Raw genomic sequence first — 19,066 nt, forward strand, 5'->3', positions numbered from 1 at the left:
TACATACTAAATTTAAAGCTCCATCTTACAAACGCGGCTTCAGACCATAATTAAGTTAAAAAATAATAATTACAAAGTCCTATAGCCGCATGTTTTAAACGCAGCAATAGCTCCACCCCTAAAAATGCTGCTACAGCCCAAGAAAACGCGGCTTCAGATGTGTCTTATGGCCGCATGTTTAAAACGCAACTTTAGTTTTTTTTTTAAGCCACGTTTTTAAAAAACGCGGCTAGGACGTTTGTAGCCACTTTTTTACAAACGCGGCTTAAAAAAACACGGCCAAAGACCTGCATGTTTTGTAGTGAAGTTACATCATTAATCATGTCCTTAATACGACTCTCTGTCAAATCAAATAATAGGTACTCAAAGTCTCCATCATCCCATTATTCATGATCAATATGTTGATAATTAACATTATCAGAAAGTTCACCGAGCTTGTCAAGATTGATTGCCTCTAACATTTGTGTTTCCAGCACTTTATGCCTTTCCATTATCATTGTATTCACCATAAATGCATGATCATCCCCATATTTGGGTCGTAATTGATATTGCTTACATATTGAAGAACCACAAGGTTGACTTAAAATCCAAATGGCATATTTTTGTAATACAGGGAGATGATTGCCACACAATTCCCACCATATATCTGCAAAATTCAAATAAATAACATAATAATGTAAGTTCTTATAAAGATAAATAGAGGTGATTGACTCACGCAGATGTGATGTTTTTTGCATTGTAATGGCTTGATCCATGAACAAGTTTGAGTCCTTCATGTGGTATAGTTGTACATGGTTAATAAAAGCTACTTTCTCTTCTTCATCAACCAAATGCTCTAGAGCAAAGCTTATGCCATTAGTCAATTCAACCTTCTGTTTAAATTTCTCACTACACAAATAGGCAGGATTTAAAAAGGTGGAGATTGCATGTATTGGATGAATAATATCACTTCGCTTTTCATTAAAAAATTTCCATATACGATCATAAGGGAGGTGAGTATTGTCATGACACTGCATAATTGCATCTTTTACCCTTTCCATAATCTCATACAAGTATCCTGATGTTGCGCCATCACCATCAACTAGACAAAGAGCTTGCAACATTGGCCGTAGAACTTGTGCTATTGTTTTCCTCGAATCCAGAATTCTTTGCAATGAATAGCATGATCAATAAATCTTGCACCTTTAAGAATTTCTCCAACCTGTTTGTAATTAGGCGTTCTCCCCCAGTCAGTAAACAATGTTATAATAGACACTTGTAAGGCCTGCAATTCATCTTCAACTTCTAAAAGTGATATTAGCATACAAATATAGAAACTAATATAATTTCTCCTGTCCAATACATTTAGACCTTTTATTAGGCTCTGAGATGGAACGCTCAAGAGAAGAAGAAGCAGAACTCTACAGAAGCACAAAAAAAGTAAAAGAATCTCATTGTGATGACTCTCAGCAACGCCCTCTCCATGGTTTCAATCCTAATGGTATGGGCTTCTTCTCTTCTTCTGAGCCCATCACTACTAAGAAGTCTTTCAAGGACAAACTCATAGGAGAAATTCCAGGTGCCTATGCCCAGGCTTTTGACTTCTCTGAATATATCGACAATGGTATGGAATCAGAGGTGGATAGTTTGAGGCAAGGTGTTGCTGCGGTTCGTTTGTCAAGGGAAACTATCCACCGTATTAGAGCACCTTGGTCTAGTGCCTTCATTGTCAAGGTTTTTGGCAGAGTAGTGGGTTACAATTTTTTGCTCTCCAAACTCCATGCACTATGGAAACCAAAGGGCAAAATAGATTGTGTGGATTTGGAATGTGATTTTTATCTTATCAGGTTCTCCTTCAAAGAGGATCATGATACAGTCCTTATCAAGGGGCCCTGGTTTATTGGGGAGCATTTTTTATCTATCAAACCTTGGGAGGCTAATTTCAAACCTGAGGAGGCCAACATTGCGTCAGTGGTAGTCTGGGTTAGACTTCCACGCCTCCCTATTGAGTACGATGACCTTGAAGCTCTCAAGGAGATTGGCCAAGCGATTGGCATAGTGCTTCGGATAGACACTCACACAGCATCCGAAGCTAGGGGAAGATATGCCAGATTGTGTGTGTAGGTTGATTTCGATAAACCGTTGATTTATACGGTTTTGATAGGAAAATTCCAGCAATCGGTTGTCTACAAGGGTATAGGCAAATTATACTTCTCTTGTGGTTGCGTCGGTCACCGACGAGACAACTGTTGTTACACCATAAAACCTCAACCGCCGGGCAGCTCTGTTCAGGCAGAGGTCTCACGCCCTTCAGATGGGGAGGTATGCTCACTAGCCATAGGTAACGCTCCCACTACAGACTCTAATACAAGATGGCCTGTCATAGCAGACACCAATCCCACTACTGATGCTGGTACATTGATGGTACTTGACCACTCGCTAGAAGACAATTATGGCCCGTGGCTTGTAGTCACATGCAGGAAGCAAGCCAACAAATCCTCCAAGAGGACCAATGGTAGCACGTCTCCTAAAGCCCCCTTCTTCGCCTCGATTCAGGCCCATTACCCTGCTGGCAATAGCATAGAGAGAGTCCAATCCAAAGATAGTAAAAGGAAGTCCTCTGGGCTTGAATCTCCCCCTAATGTCTTACCTTTTTCCTTTGGGCCTAACAAGCCTCCTTCTCAATGGCCCAAGATTAAATCCAAACGCAATCACAAGGGCAAGATAGAAAATACGCATGCTGGGGTTGTTCCTTTACCTAAGTCTGATGCTTCCTTAGATCAGTCTCAGCCTCTCATATATGCATCTACTCGCCCTTGTTCTTCAAGCTCTCCTGCGCTCTTCGATGGCACCTTCAAGTCCAAATGGGAAGTTCCAAGGGAGATGGGTATTAAAAATGGAGGAAGTAGTGACCGAAAATCCAATTTTAGTGAGTAGCCTTCGACAGATCCCAGTTTGGCTCTTAATGGAAAATCTATGGTGGGTTTCAATTTAGAGATTCAGGAGTTTCATGTAATGAAGGTCGTTTGATGGAGGAGTGTGTTGTTGTTATCTCCACTACCGCTCTTATGCGAATTCGACCCAAGCCAGGAGCTACTGTTGAGGAAGACTCTGGGGTGCCAATCGACTTCGATTTTCGTGATAGGGAACCAAAGTTTCAACGTGCTTGCTCAAGCTCTCTATCCGATCATCGAGCCTAGTCTCTTCAACCTATTCAAAGAGATTATGGGGGTCAATCAACTCTTTGCAACTTCCAGGTTGGGGAAGGGGTCTGAATGGATTGTGAGGAAGAAGGAGAGGCTCCATTCTCCCCCAGATGACCTTTTTTCTTTTTCTCCCACCTTGTCATCATGAATATAGTTATTTGGGACTACAGGGGATCTCTAAAACCTTCCTTTCAAAACCGTATTAGAGATTTGGTTGCTCTTCACAACCCATCCATTTTTGTTGTGATGGAAACCCACATCGGAGGTGATAGAGCCAAAGTCATCACAGATAGGCTTCCCTTTCAAGGAGCTATTCACTCTGATACCATAGGTTTTGCTGGTGGCCTTTGGTTACTTTGGGATTCTGACAGAGTGGAGATCACCAACCTGGCTAGTACTGAGCAAGAAATTCATGTTCTTGTCAAGGTGAGATCTTCTAACTTTAGTTGGCTTTTTACTGCAATTTATGCTAGTCCTAGGCTTAGGGAAAGACATCTCCTCTGGAATAATTTATCTAATGTTGCCTATTCTCATAATATGCCTTGGTTGATGGCTGGTGACTTTAATGAATTACTCTACTAATGATAAATTTGGTGGTAGATCCCTTATCCCCTCTAGGGTCACTACTTTTAAAGATTTTCTCGATTTCTGCAACATGGCTGACCTCGGTTTCCAAGGTCTAAGGTTTAATTGGACTAATAAAAATGATGCTAGCTCTCTCATCTAGGAAAGATTGGACAGGTTTTTTGCCAACCCTGACTGAAGTATGGCGTATCCCGAAGCCCAAGTTTCGCATCTGGCTAGGTGCTTTTCGAATCACTATCCAGTTCTTCTTGAGCTTAAACCTTAGAGTAATAATAGATTGATCAGACCTTTCCGATTCCAGAGCTTTTGGTTGTCGGATTCCTCCTATACAAATATTGTTCATAATGCTTGGGCTAGCCAGTCCAGCCTGGATCAAGCTACTAAAAACTTTGTAAAAGAAGCTCAAATCTGGAATAGGGAGCATTTTGGTAATATTTTTGCTCATAAAAAAAGGCTGCTAGCAAGATTATTGGGCATCTAGAAAGCTATGGCAATCAAACCCAATTTGTTTCTTGTCAACTTGGAAAAACACCTTCAAGAGGAGCTCAATAAGGTGTTAAATCATGAAGAAGAGTTATGGGCGATGAAATCCCGCATCAATTGGATGATTCAGGGTGACCAGAACACTTCCTTTTATCATGTTTCCACTCTTATTAGAAGGAAGCACAATAAGATTCTCAGTATCAAAAACACCCAAGGAGAGTGGCCGTTTAATATGTCAACAGTTATGGACTTCATTCAGAATCACTTCCGGAATCTTTTTTCTTCTGAGATGCTTTGTTCTTCCAGGCATGCTCCTTCCTCCACAGCAAACATTCCTCAACTATCTGATTCAGATGTCCAAATTATATCCCTCCCGGTGTTGGATGAAGAAATTTAAAATGCCCTCTGGTCTCTCAAACCTTTCAAATCCCCCGGGCCCGATGGCATTCATGCTGGGTTCTACCAGAGATTTTGGATGCTTGTGAAGGACTCTGTAACAAAGGAGATCAAAAAAGTTTTAGTGAAAGGAAGGTCCCTGCCTATCTAAACCAGACGCACATTGCCCTTATTCCTAAGATTAAAGGGCCTGAAACCATCGGGAATTGTCGCCCCATTTCTCTTTGCAACTTCGTTTATAAGAATATCTCCAAAATTATTGTTACAAGGATTAGACCTCATCTGGACAAGCTGGTTTCTCCCTTTCAAACAGGTTTTTTATCGGGGCGAAAAGCGTGAACAATGCCATTATTGCTCAAGAGATAATTCATACTGTTGGTAGGAAAAGAGGTAAAGTGGGGAATATGGTCATCAAAATTGACCTTGAGAAAGCGTATGATAGGCTTGAATGGTCTTTTATTCGAGATGTTCTTCAAGCAGCCAACTACCCTTCGGAAATGGTTCAGCTGATTATGAGTTATGTTTCCTCCTCCACTGCCTCCCTTTTAGTCAATGGTGGAGCCCTTGACTCTTTTCTCCCCTCAAGAGGTATTCGTCAGGGTGATCCTCTCTCCCTTTACCTCTTTATTCTTTGCATGGAAGTCTTAGGCAAAATCATAGAAGACAAATGCTCCCAGAAAGCTTGGAATCCCATTAAAGCCTCTTCTAGTGGCCCAGCTTTTTCACACTTGTTCTTTGCTGATGACTTGCTTCTTTTTGCGAGAGCTAATGAGGAAAATTGTCGTAGTGTGAGAAAGGTTATGGAGGAATTTTGCTTGCTGTCTGGGCAGAGAGTCAATTTCTCAAAATCCAGAGTTTTCTTTTCCCCTAATGTGGACCAGGAGCAGAGGGATACTTGTAGCAATATTCTCGGCTTTTGTTCCACTTCTAATCTTGGTAGCTACTTGGGATTTCCCCTCAGACATGCAGGTTCATCAAATCAAGACCTTAACTTCGTCTTGAGCTGAGTTGAGCAAAAACTAGTTGGGTGGAAAGCTAACCTTCTGTCCTTTGATGGTCGTAAGGTTCTGGTCCAAGCTTCCATCAGTTCTATTCCTTCCTATGCCATGCAATCTACCCTCCTCCCCTCCAGAATTCTTGAAAATTTGGACAAAACCAGCTGGAATTTCCTTTGGGGTTCCTTGGAGTCTAAGAGAAAAATGCACTGGATGGGTTGGGAAAAAGTCACCAAATCCAAGGCAAAGAGGGGTCTCGGTATTCAAACGGTAAAGGGTAGAAATTTGGCATATCTCTCTAAGCTAAATTGGAGGTTCCATGAGGAGAAAAATGCTCTCTGGTCCCAAGTTTTGAGGAAAATATATTTCTCCCATAGACGCCTCCTTTCCAACAACGAAAAATCCCTTCCTAGCTCTCGTACTTGGAAGGATTTGCATAAATGTAGGGTGATCTTCAAAGCAGGAACAAGATGGAGTTTGGGTCGGGACAGTGACATAAGTTTCTAGTTTGATAACTGGACTTCAGAAGGTCCGCTGAGGAATCTTATACATGGCCCTCTTACTAGGGAGAAGGAGGTGCTGAGAGTTGGTGAAGTTGCTTCGGAAGTTGGGTGGAATTGGTGCAAAATCTCTATGGAGCTCCCTGCCAAGATCTATATGGAAATAAAGGCCATGCCCCATTCCCGTGTGTCAAATGAAAAGGATAAACTCATTTGGGCTGCTACCTCCAATGGGGAATTTAATCTTGCTAGTGCCTACAAACTTGCAACCACTCAGGCTGACTTCATTCCCCCTTTCAATGGCAGTTGGATTTGGAAGTTGAATCTTCTACCTAAGATCCAAACATTCATCTGGATGTGTTTACATAAAAGTATCACAACTCGGGAATGTCTTGCCAAAAGAGGTCTGTAGATTAATCCCTCTTGCCGTCTCTGCAACCAATATCCAGAATCAATCCTACATCTCCTTCGGGACTGCCCTGTTGCCTCAAATGTTTGGCACAACCTCAAAGCTCAAAGTCTTACATCTGCCTTTTTCTCTCAAGACCTCCATACCTGGCTGGAAGCTAATTGCAGAATGGTTAAAAATGCCTGCCTTTTCTCAGTGCCGTGGCATACCTTATTCTCCTTTGGCATCTGGATCATTTGGAATCACCGTAACAAGGTGATATTTCAAAACCGAGCCCTTTCTCCTTCTCTTCATTAGGAAGTCATTCAAAGGGCTGTAGAGTACTTCTTTTGTGCTCAAGGAAATAGCTTGTATAAGCCGAGAATACTCAAGATGATAAGATGGGATAGGCCATATAGGGCCTGGTATAAGCTGAATACGGACGGTTCTGCAATAGGGAATCCTGGGGCTGCTGCGGGAGGTGGTGTGCTCAGGGATGATGCAGGTGTTTGGGTTAAGGGTTTTGCTAGACAAATTGGTCATACCACCAGCTTCTTGGCAGAGCTTTGGGCTCTTAGGGATGGCCTTACCATGTGTCTAGATCTCAGTATCAATGCCTTAGAAATAGATCTGGATGCAAAAGTTGTAGGTGATCTGATGAACAACTCGGGGTCCTCCAATGCTTCTAACTCCTTCATTGTGGCAAATTTCAAGCTTCTAATTGCTAGAATTCCTCAAGTCAAGGTGAGGCATTGCTACCCTGAATCTAATTCTTGCATGGATGCTTTTGCTCGGCTTGGGTCAAGATGTCTGCTGATTTTTTGTTTTTCTCTGCCCCTCCCCCCAGTGTGTTTAACACTTATGTTTTAGACCTCTATGATCTTTATCATTCCAGGCTTTGTCTTGGCCCAGTTGTAATTCCTCCTCTTTTTTAGTTTAATGCATTATCTAGTTTACCAAAAAAAATATATATAATTTCTCCTTCCTTTGTGCATTCTTCTTAGGGGCACACTAACATTATGCTTGTAAATATATGTTACTATCAGTTTTGCAACTTGAATTGTATTATGCACAAAAGAAATATAATATATTTTCTCCAAAAGCAACCCAATTTCATGAGTGGCACAATTTGTCATGTAAATCCAAGGATACTTTTTTAGCATGTATTTGGTTGATCTAATCTCATCACTATCATCACTATCATCACTATCATTAGGCCCAATTTCTTCAACTATGGAAGACATGGCTTCTTCAAATAAATCAAGTTCTTCAATTGGGTCTTCAGATGGATCCATGCATGCCAACCCTCTTGGTGTTAAGCAAAAATATTCTTATAGGTTAAAATTGTTTGAATGCACAATTTCCTACTAGGCCATATATTGTACATTAAGGTACAACCTGTTTTGACTGAATATTTTTTGACATTATGAATGTATTCCTCAACTTCCTTCTTGATACCAAGCATTATCAGTGATTTAAGGGTTAATGAACTTGGTAACTCGTAACCAGGCCCATATTCAGCAACACCATTCACAAAATCATTGAAGAAGGGTGATTAAATAGCATCAGAACAAATGCTATCTGAGATCACGAGCTTAGCAAACTTTTGATCCATTATACTCTTATCCTTCTCCTCACATATGTTTGGCATTTGTGCTAATGAGGAAGTTGAAATACTTTCCCCCTCCAAAGTATTATTTGATGCAGCCACACTTTTAGCTTTCTTACTAGGAGTGCCAATTGCTTGTACTACAGCTAATTGAACATCTACAGGTACTTGCAGACGAATTTCAACATCATGGCCTGTAATCCCAGACAAATGTGATTTAATCCTTGAAATACCCCCAGAAAACTCTTTTTGACAAAACTTACATAAAATTCGACCATTTTTCAGATCCTTTGCATACTCCTAGAATGGATCTTTCTTCCTAACCGTGTCAAACTTTTATCCTACATGAAATAAATTGCATGATAATTGTTGAATATAATGTGAAACCAAATAAAAAAAATAAATAAACAAGAAAAGCACAAAGGCCAAGTCAACCATGACAAAGACAGAACACCCATCATCTCTGGAGGATTGATACACCTAATATGAGTGTGTATGGCCACAGAAGAGTGTGCAATCAATTTTTGTATGAATTGACTGTGTTAGCAACATACTAATTCAAGCCTTCCTAGTTAGTTTGGTATTCTGCTTATCTATTTTAACTACTTTTTTATTTTATTTTTATAGTTTTATCTTTTTTAATACAATTATTTTTTAGAGAGTGCCGAGATTTAAACTTCTAAAATATGACTTACTACTTATAAAACTTATAGCAAGTACATGATCCGTTAAAGATAAAATAATATCATTAAAAACAAAAGTATTAGCCACATATACAACGTAAGAGAAGAAGTCCATTATTAATTGAATAAGGTTTCCAATGTTCTCTCCCCAGTATGAAAAGAAATACTCTTTCGTTGAAGATTGAAAAAGAAAAAAAAATACAAAAACTTATGAACATGTTCAGGTCAGTGAAGTCGCAAGCCCCAAAAACATTTGGGGACAGTGATAAGTAAAAACTTGAGTAAAGGAAACATAAGAGCGCAAGATTCATGCTAATGAATATGGATTTATAGAGAGGTTGAGACTGAGATAGACTTACCAAGATTTGAGCAGTCCCCTTTTTATTGTTGTGTTACTAGTGGGTGGTGGCAGAAATGGAAGTTGGAGAAACTTTAGAATCAGGAACAACTAGCTAACTAGTTTTGGACACTGTAAAATCAGCTACAATATGAGCTTCGTTGGTGTTAGAATCAGGTCTCTCCTTAATCAGCTCCACCAAGACTCTCAAAGTCACAAATCAGGTTCAGAAAGTCAAATAATTACAAGGCTTTGTTGGTGTTAAGGACAACCATTATAAGAGAGAGTCAACAATGACTACTTTTTGGGTTGATAATAAGTCCAACTAGTTCCTTCTTTTCTGCTAATTTGTTTACCACACAGCTCTCATTGACTTTACAAATGTAAAGTGTAGACCAATCTGTTCCATATATTAGATGAACATGCCCCAAGCAGCTGAATTACAATGCAATGGGCAGCATATATGTTAAACAATAAGGCCATTATAGAAACTTATGAAACCAACTCAAGGAAAAAAAAAGGTTCAAGATACTGTAACTTTTTGCATATTTGCTTTCGAAATGTGAAGAAGTGAATAGAATTAAAGGAATGATTATATTATATGATAAGATATTTTCAAGGTGGAATATAAATGATCAAGGGTTCTTAACTTTGCCGAGAAATGAATGAACAGAGGTAAAAGTGAAAATATGAATTAAACTCTTTTTTTATTCTATAAAATAAATAGCTCTTCTAATTTTAACTCATACATGCATTACTCTCCATATGTCAATTCCAAGCAAAAATGTTAATCATCTAGTTTTATCATGAATAAATTTAGTTCAACATTTTTAATAGACATGTATTTTTAATTCAGCTAATGAAATATAAAAGATCCCTAACATAATTTACATTTAATTTTACCATCATAAAAAATAAAATAAAAAAAATATGAAATTTTACCCGTTGAGCTAACCATAACCTATGTGAGGTTTTGGTTAAGGTACAACACTCACGTAATTTATGTCTCACTTGACATCCAATTTAGATAGTAGGAGGCACATTCATATAGTTTTTTTTTTATTTAATTGGAGTCTCAATCGAATAAATATATAGTATCAATATCTATTGTAATTCAATTGAAAATTTAGAGCGAAACAGTATAAAAATGACCATAAAAAATTAGTAAGGACCCATTGAGCCGAATTTGAACACCCCAAAGAAAACCTGCTTTCAACGACCTGCATCTTCCTCACATTTCTTCTCCCCCCTAATATCCTCTCTCTCTCATGCTCTCTAGTCTCTACAACTACAACTTCAACTTCAACCTACAAAGCTAAATAATATCTCAACCAAAATCAAATCCAAATCCAAATTGTAATTTGAAACCTTTACTTACAAATTCACTCATGAGTCATGACTCACTCTCACGAATACAAATTCTCTATACCACGTTTTATGTTTCACTTTATGTTCCATCAATCACAATTGGTCATGTATTTTTTTTTTCCATTTTAAACTTTGGCTATTTTATAAGGAATGTTAAACAAATACATGACAAGTTATGATTGGTGAAACATAAAATGGAACACAAAAAATGGTACAGAGGATTTATATTCCACTCTCACCTCCCACATCTCTCTCTACCACTCCCACACCGTCTCTCTTCCTCCACTCCCAAATTTGAACATCACAGCCTCTGTTCCTAGACAAATGTGATTCAATCCTTGAAATACCCCCAGAAAAATCATTTTTACAAAATTTACATAAAAAACAACCATTTTTCAAATCCTTTGCATACTACAAAATGAATCCTTTGCATACTTCCAAAATGAAATAAACTATAAACCACGTATCCTACATGAAATAAACTATAAAGTATAAACCACATTTAAAATGAAGCTAAATCCAAACATTTAAACATGGAACGCAAGACGAAATCAATCATGAGCATGACAAATTACCCATCATCTCTAGACTCTAGAGTCTTTATACGCATAATATATATGGCCATAGAAGAGTGCGCTAACAATGTACCCATAAATTGAGTGTGTTAGTAAAATGTTAATTCACTCACGGAGTTGGCCTTGCGGTAGCCTGGTAAGAAGCCCTTGCAGTCCATCATCTTGCATGTCAGAGGTTTTGGGTTTGATTAGTGGTAAGTCCCACTATCACATGGATGATTCCACGTCATTCATGAATAGAGTTTAAGTGGGTCAGGGTTGATGACTACATTTGCAAGCTCCCTTTTTCATTTAGGCAAAAAAAAAAAAAAAAAAAAAACCCTTTCATACTTGATTGCATAACTTCTTGAAGTTTTTTAAGCGAAATAAACCAATGAAAATAAGCTACACTACTTGATCAAGTATGCCATGAGCTTGATCTATTTATCATGGTTTGGTTCACTAGATTCAAATAATGCAGTAGTAGGTCGATAAAACTTGCACACTTTGCTCAATCTTAGTTTTATTCTATGAGATTAGATTTGGATCAAAGTCATATTAAAATTTAAATCATTGACCGGTAGTTCTTAATGTGTATCCGTATGGTGGCCAAGATTTAAACCTCTAACATATGACTTACAAACAGTAAAGAAAACATAAGAACATAAGATTCATCCTAAGTCCTAATGAATATATATAGATAATAGATTCTTTTAATCTCAGAGAAGGAGAGACTGAGCTAGAGAGACATACCAAGATTTGAGCAGTTGCCTTTTCCTTGTTCTGTTCACGGGTGCCAATAGAAATGGAAGTTAGAGAAACTGTAGAATTAGGTACAAGTACAAACTAGCTAGTTTAGGACACTATAAATACTTTACAAGGTCTCTCCTCACTCACCTCCCATTAGCTTTGTTGGTGTTAGAATCAATTCTCTCCTCACTAACCTCCCCCTGGACCCTCAAAGTCACAAACTAGGTGTTGGTGCAAACACAATGATAATGAAAATAATACGAAGAAAAACTGAATAATACTTCTAAATTTTTATTAATTTAAAAAAAGAGATTACATAACACTATTTGGACTGAGGCGCGGCACTCGTTTTCTTTAAGGAGATTCAAGCCCTTGGTTGGCTAAACTTTGTAACCAGTGCAGACCGTCTCTGATTTGTCTCCCCTAGGATACAATAGCCCAACAAGTGTCGTATGGCTAGAACAACCTCTACACAAAGTGTTCAAGTCCAAAACTCCACCAGAAAGAACACCCTTTCTTGCCAAAAATCTCTCTATTTTTTTTTAGTGTATATTGCAGTAACTTGGATTGTGTCTGAATGGGTCTATTTATAGGCTCAATGGGCCCCACGAAATTACTACCCAAATTAATCTGATTAATTAGGTCCATTATTCTGATATAGTAGGCGTTACAAGATTAATTGTTGGATATTATTCTGATGGGCTAGAGTTACACAATTAATGGTAAGATAAGGAGTTTTCTGAATAATGAAAAGGCCCAAACGGATAGTCCATTAAGTGGGTTACCTCCACCCTTCACCTCCCCCTTGCACACGTATCTGGCCTAATATTTGAGACAATTCATGTTAGCCCATTAATCACCACAATTAAAAAGAACAAAATAGTCTCTCTCCTTTTCAATGTGGGATTAAACATTTTCACTAACTCCTCATCTTCTATATTCACTCTCATATCTTTATATTTATGTTATAAAATTTATTCATTTCAATTATTTAATATTAAAATGCTCCAACACCAGGTTCAAAAGTCAACAATTTACTAGGCTTTGTTGGTATTAGGATAACCATGCATGGCTGCAATGCAGCGATATTTCAAGTAAGAGAAAGTCTATGATATATATATATATATATATATATATATATATATATATATAAGGTCCGGTTACATCTATTTTTGGAAACTATTTATGAGAAATTGAAAAACTGTATAAAAAAGTTAGTTACTTATTAATTTTTCCATAAAAAGTTTCCTAAAATAATTTATTAATATATACACTAAGAGTATATGTTAGTAAAACCCATAGTCCAGCTAGTAGAAGTGCAGAACAATCTCTTTGTCTCCATATTCAATGTCCAACTAGTTCCTTCTTTCCTACATTTTGCTTTGCATTTCTGCCCATTTTCTGATTTTTCTCTAAAAAAACCAAATTATTCTGCTCATTTGTTTGCCACACAGATCTTAATGACTTTGCTAATAAATTCAATTGCTCTTTTAGAGTGTAGATCAATCTCTACAATATGATGAACAATGCCCCAAGCAGTAGAATTACCATGCACTGGGCAATATTGGTTTCAAACAATTATGACATTATAGAAACTTATGAAACCAAAAAACAAAAAGAAGAAGAAGTTCAAGATATAATGTTTTGCATATTTGCTTTTAGGATGCGAAGAAGTTAATATAATTAAACGAATCATCTATATATATAAACCGAAGCTTCTAAAGTTCCCACAATTTTCCACTTCACCACTATTTTTTTTATTTTAGGTTTTAGGTCTTATATATTCATTATTTCTCTTTAACGTGTAATTATTTTATCAAATGTTACAATAATTAACTCTATTAGATATATGTTTCAAGAGCTTGAAAATTCTACTTCAACAAAAATTCTATAACAAAAATTTTAACAAATATAAACCCCTACCAAGGTCGAAATCCTTCATATTTACTCAAATTTTCACAAAGAAAACACACATAGCAAATTGAAGATTTTGCAAAGAGGGTGTTGAGGACTCTTTTTTCGCCCCACGTGGCACTACTTCATCAGCAACTCATGCCATATCAAAACATTATTGATTTTTTGGATAAATCTCTATAAAGCCCAAAATAAGCTTATATCTCATGGATTGGGTTCATATGGCACACAAAGTCCTTGCTTCAAGAGGTGAATTCATGGTTCACATTTCCTTTTCATCAATTGGGATCATAACCCCACGACATCATCAACATCAACATATGGATTGGGTTTAAGCAATGAATCAAAACTTATGGCCTATATTACCTCTCTTACACTCATGGCAAATGGCTTCTTCAACAAAAACCCATATTTACACAAAATGACAACAAAACCAGAGGTACGTCATCTTATCTTCGGCTTATGATTCAAGCTCATAAGTATCTCTAGGAAAATTTTGGGAGTCGTGGTTTGGAGGGCCAAGAGATATGTTCAGTAAAGCTCCAGCGATTTAAAGTTGATAAAAGAGACATGTTGCTTGACGTGTCTTCTCCAACTCCCTGAACTCTAACGAGTCCGTGTGTAGTGAGTAACATATGGTAATCATCTTTTATCACATAGCACTTTAGATGATAAAATTCATCATTACTCTTTTCCTAAAGCTTGATATTCATCATGTGACAAATACTCAATATCCCCAGCCATCTAACTGCTGGGAAAATAATTGTTCTTTCAATCCTCAATTGTTGCTATACAAATTTAGAAATTTCTTTATATTATTCTACATAAATCTTATTACTACTTTCAGCTAAAATCCAACTCAAACACATGGCCTGATCTAATTGGCTATCTTTAATCTCTAATTATATGCAAAATATTCATGATATCTTTCATACTCAGTTGTTTTCTACCACAATCAGATCATATATTTCTCTGCCAGCTGCCAGAACAGAGCATTAAATACTCTTCTTGCTCACCAAGATTATGTCACAACACAATGAGACATTGACTAAATCTCTAAAACTTCATTAACTTTCAAACAATCTTTCTATTACTTACTAAAAATGTGTTGTAATGGAACTTTGCACCAAAAACACAAACACCCAAAAGGGAAACATTTCTAGCAAAATCTCAACAGTGTATTCAGCACTTGACACCTAGCTGAAAGTGATATCATCAGTCATTTAATACTGAAATTTGAGTTGCCAACTGTTATACCAAAAATAGCAAGATTCTCTTGAAAGAGATCTTACCATTTTCAGCCAAAATCTATAAAGTAAATGATGAATGTCCTCTCCATCAGTTTGAAACCACCTAGCTGACCTCATTTGCTTCTACCCAAAGTAACAGCTGTCTCATAATGGCTGTCACAACTTCTCCTGACAGCTGGGACAACCTTTTTAGAATAGCTGTGACAGCTGACCCAGCAACCTGAGTATTACTATTTTTTCCACATTTGGCTAAAACTGAAACCGGCTAAACTAACCATCTTTTTCTTGCCAAAATACTTTCCTTTTTTACTACTCTTTCCCCATCAGCTCTTACCAAAAATAGTAAGAATACCTTAAAGCTAAACTTACCATTTTTGCCCAAATTTTAAGATGAATATTCTGAAAATTCATTGCTATTTGGGATAGATTTTGGCTGAGATTTTTTACAAAAATATCCCCTTAAACTCAGCTAAATAGAACCCTTCATCAATACCTCAAGGGGGGACAACTAAAGGGGCAAGGAGCAACTCTCTCATGAACTTATTTAGTCTCTCTCCCTCTAATTATTTTCTCAAGCTCTTAAAGACGTTCTGAGTTTTTAGTTTCAAAATCAGAAACTAAATTCTTCAACCCTTAGCTCATAAATGCCATTCATAAGCCTTCATACACCCTCCCAGCAGAAAATCCCAGCAGCTTTGTTAAAAACAATACAACACTATTACCCCTCTTATACTCATTCTCTTACTCTCCATATTCAAAAATACACATATCTTACTGCTACTATATCCAAATACTTAAATACATCTTCATATTCTTCTCTTACAAAATTTTTCCTCTTGAAAAGCTATCTCTACAACTTTTTCAACGGTTATAATCTCATGTTTTTACTATTTTTAACTACCATATCTTTCATACTTCCATATACCATACATATTACAAATGCTACATCCCACAAAACATTCATATCTCTAAACATCTTTTTCCCCACTTTTCTTGCACAATCTCATACATATTTACTACACCATTACATATGACTCACTACACTTTTCTAAACTCCATTCTCATACTCTCTTATTCTGAAGTTCTATTGTTTTGCTGCTCATAAACACATATCAATACTCTTCTCTATCTCTCTTATAGAAGTCATTCTAATGGAAGACATAAACTTTTAATGATAAAACTCTTCTCTTAGAAGACACAAAGAGCTTTTATCAAAGCCCTTCTCATGGAAGGCACAAATCCATCTTACATAAAACCCTTCTCTTATAGAAAATACAAGTACTTCATACAAAAGCCCTTCTCATAGAAGGCAACACTATTCATAACTTTACAACAACTAAAAAAGTATTGTTCAAGAAAAAAACTCATTTAAGTGCATGATAAGAGGGGCAAGTTTAACTAGCCCCTACACACAACTAGACATAATCTCTCTCCCTCCAGTTGCACCAATTTTTCCCTCTTAATCTTGAAGCTATCATGGCAAACTGCCTCTCTACCGCTGGAGTCACTCTACTGGGATATTATCAACTTACAGAAGCTGTACAGCTAGGCTACAAATCATACAAAGATAAGTGATTTTACTTCCTTATCTTTAAATTTACATTATTGTGTACATGATTACTTCACATTTAAATACATATTCCTTTATTCCAACTACTATTACAACTATTAACTAAGGCTTAAACTCATTTAAATGCATGATAAGAGGGGCAAGCTTAACTAGTCTCTACCGCTGGCATTCAGTTGGAATCTTATCAGCTTACTGATGCTACACAGCTGGGTTACAAATCATATGAAGATAAGTAACTTTGCTTCCATATCTTTAAATTTACATCATTGAGTACATGATCACTTTACTTCTAAATAAATACTACTTTATTTCAACTACTAATCAAAGCTACCATATCAAACGCATATTGTACATTTATTCGACTATTATCATGATTCTTAGACTTTGGCTTTAATGGTTTGGTAGGCTTAAAAGTACACCGGTAGTCGTTGGACCACGTGGCCTAATGTTGAGTTCCGAGACACAACTTCCCAAATGAACCCAGGTCTAGCAAGGTCACCCCTCCAAAGGACCACACGTGGCCGAGCAATCGAAAAAGGCCCCTGAATAGAGGGTACAGGACTTCATGAGACCACTTTGTAATGTTGTATCCATGGAGTTGCTCAAAGTAAATGCAGAGTTAAGGACATATTTAAAGGAATAGAGAATACAAAGTTTATGTTGAGTTGAAAAACCACACACAATGAGGTGTGTCCTGCTTTGTATTAATACTAAAAGATTATAGACAAACTTCCCTAAATTGTAGAGAATATAATTACAACAAATTTCAATTATAGAGAATCAGCTAAAGTCAAGGGATGTGCTACGGAGGAAAGAATCAAGGGACTGATATTGACTGACTTATGTTTGGCAAGTATTTGAATTTGAATTGAATTCTTTTATGGCAATATGTTTGGACTCTTGGCTGGCAATATTTGACTTTGAATTAGACACATCAACCTTCTGATTATCAATGTTGTCATCCTTCATGCTCTAACTCTTCATGATTACTACTTTATAATATTGTTATTTGTTGTGACTTGTGAGTGAGTTTTGACTTTGTGACATTTGTGATTCTTATATTGTTGTGCAGATCCTCTTCTATGCTTCTAATCATGAAGATATTCCCATGTTTCATAATTTGTCTTTCTTGGGTTTAATTGGCTTTCTTCGTGAGTGGCATCTTATACAACTCTTGCTTCATTGAACTCCAAAGCTACAAATGCTTGTCTTTAGATTGGTTTCCTAAGATGATGAAAGATCTGCAATTGGTTTTCTAAGGGTGTGCAATAACCTCTATACATAGGGTGGTGGTGTAGTGATGGTGCGTGTGAGAGTTAGAAGGCAAAGCTTTGTCTTTTTTATTTATTTAAAACATGCATCCTACTTTGTTGATAACTATACAATACCTATGGGAAACTGTTCAAATTCTACAACAATTTATTTGTTCATATCCTATCAAATTCTTTTTTTTTTGAATAAATAATAAAATAAAAGCAGTCACCGCCCACCATTACGGTCCTTTTTTATATATATATATATATATATATATATATATATATATTTAAAATATGCATCCTACTTGGTTGATACCTATACAATACCTATGGGAAATTATTTTAAATCATAAAATAATTTTTCTATTAACTTTTAATTAATAGTTTTTTTCATAATAGACTCTCTATTTGTTTTTTTTTTAAATATATATGATTTTAAATTTTACTATCTCATGCATCGCACGGATTAGCGACTAATTATATATAATAGGCTATTTTCAAGCTGAAATTTAGTAACAAATTAGAATATTTAATTGATCGATCAAGGGTTCTTAACTTTTTTAATATAAATGAATGAAAAATGTTAAAAGTGAAAATTTGACTTAAAATCTTTCTTTTTCAATGAAATAAATAGTTGTTCTATTTCTACTCATACAGACATTACTCTCCAATCTCCATAAGTCAATGTTAATCATCCAGTTTTAGCATGAACATTTTCAATAGATGTGCATTTTTAATGCAGTTAGCATAACAAATAAGATCCCCTAAAGTAATCAGAAGGTACATGTGTAACTTGCAGCTAATATAATAAATAAGATCCCCTAACATAATTATTCAGCAAACAAAAAAAAAAAAAAGATCCCCTAAAAGCATTCCCATCAAGTGTGTCAAATGCCAAATATTTGGCATTTGACATACCAAACTCTGAAAAACCACTTTCTTCAAGTGTTTTAAATGCTATATATTTGGCATTAATGAACACTGATCACAAATTGTAAAACTTCTATTATTATTTTTATTCAAGTGGGGTCTGCTTTCTTTTAAAGAATAAAAAAAAATTGAATGAAGTTGTAAAAAAAAAAGAATAAAAATATTAAAGAAATAATATTTAAATGAAATTGTAAAAAAATAGAATGTTTGATGTTTGGTATATTGTAAAATGAGATGTTAAAATTGTAAAAGCAGTATTTTGAAATTGTAAATGCTAAAATTTTTACAATTGTTGATAAGAATGCTCTAACGT

At 36.3% G+C, this 19,066-nt stretch overlaps 1 long non-coding RNA gene across 1 annotated transcript; it reads right to left on the bottom strand.

The window, feature by feature from the left end:
- Positions 1-342: 342 nt before the first annotated feature.
- On the bottom strand, positions 343-9,333 carry LOC142615100 (uncharacterized). Its single transcript, XR_012840653.1, has 3 exons — positions 9,184-9,333; positions 716-1,201; positions 343-646 (listed from the first exon to the last, which is right to left on the bottom strand). It is a non-coding gene; the product is annotated as an uncharacterized LOC142615100 (long non-coding RNA).
- Between the last annotated feature and the right edge of the window lie 9,733 nt (positions 9,334-19,066).

This window comes from Castanea sativa, chromosome 11 (assembly GCF_040712315.1).
Source record: "Castanea sativa cultivar Marrone di Chiusa Pesio chromosome 11, ASM4071231v1".
NCBI lineage: Eukaryota > Viridiplantae > Streptophyta > Magnoliopsida > Fagales > Fagaceae > Castanea > Castanea sativa.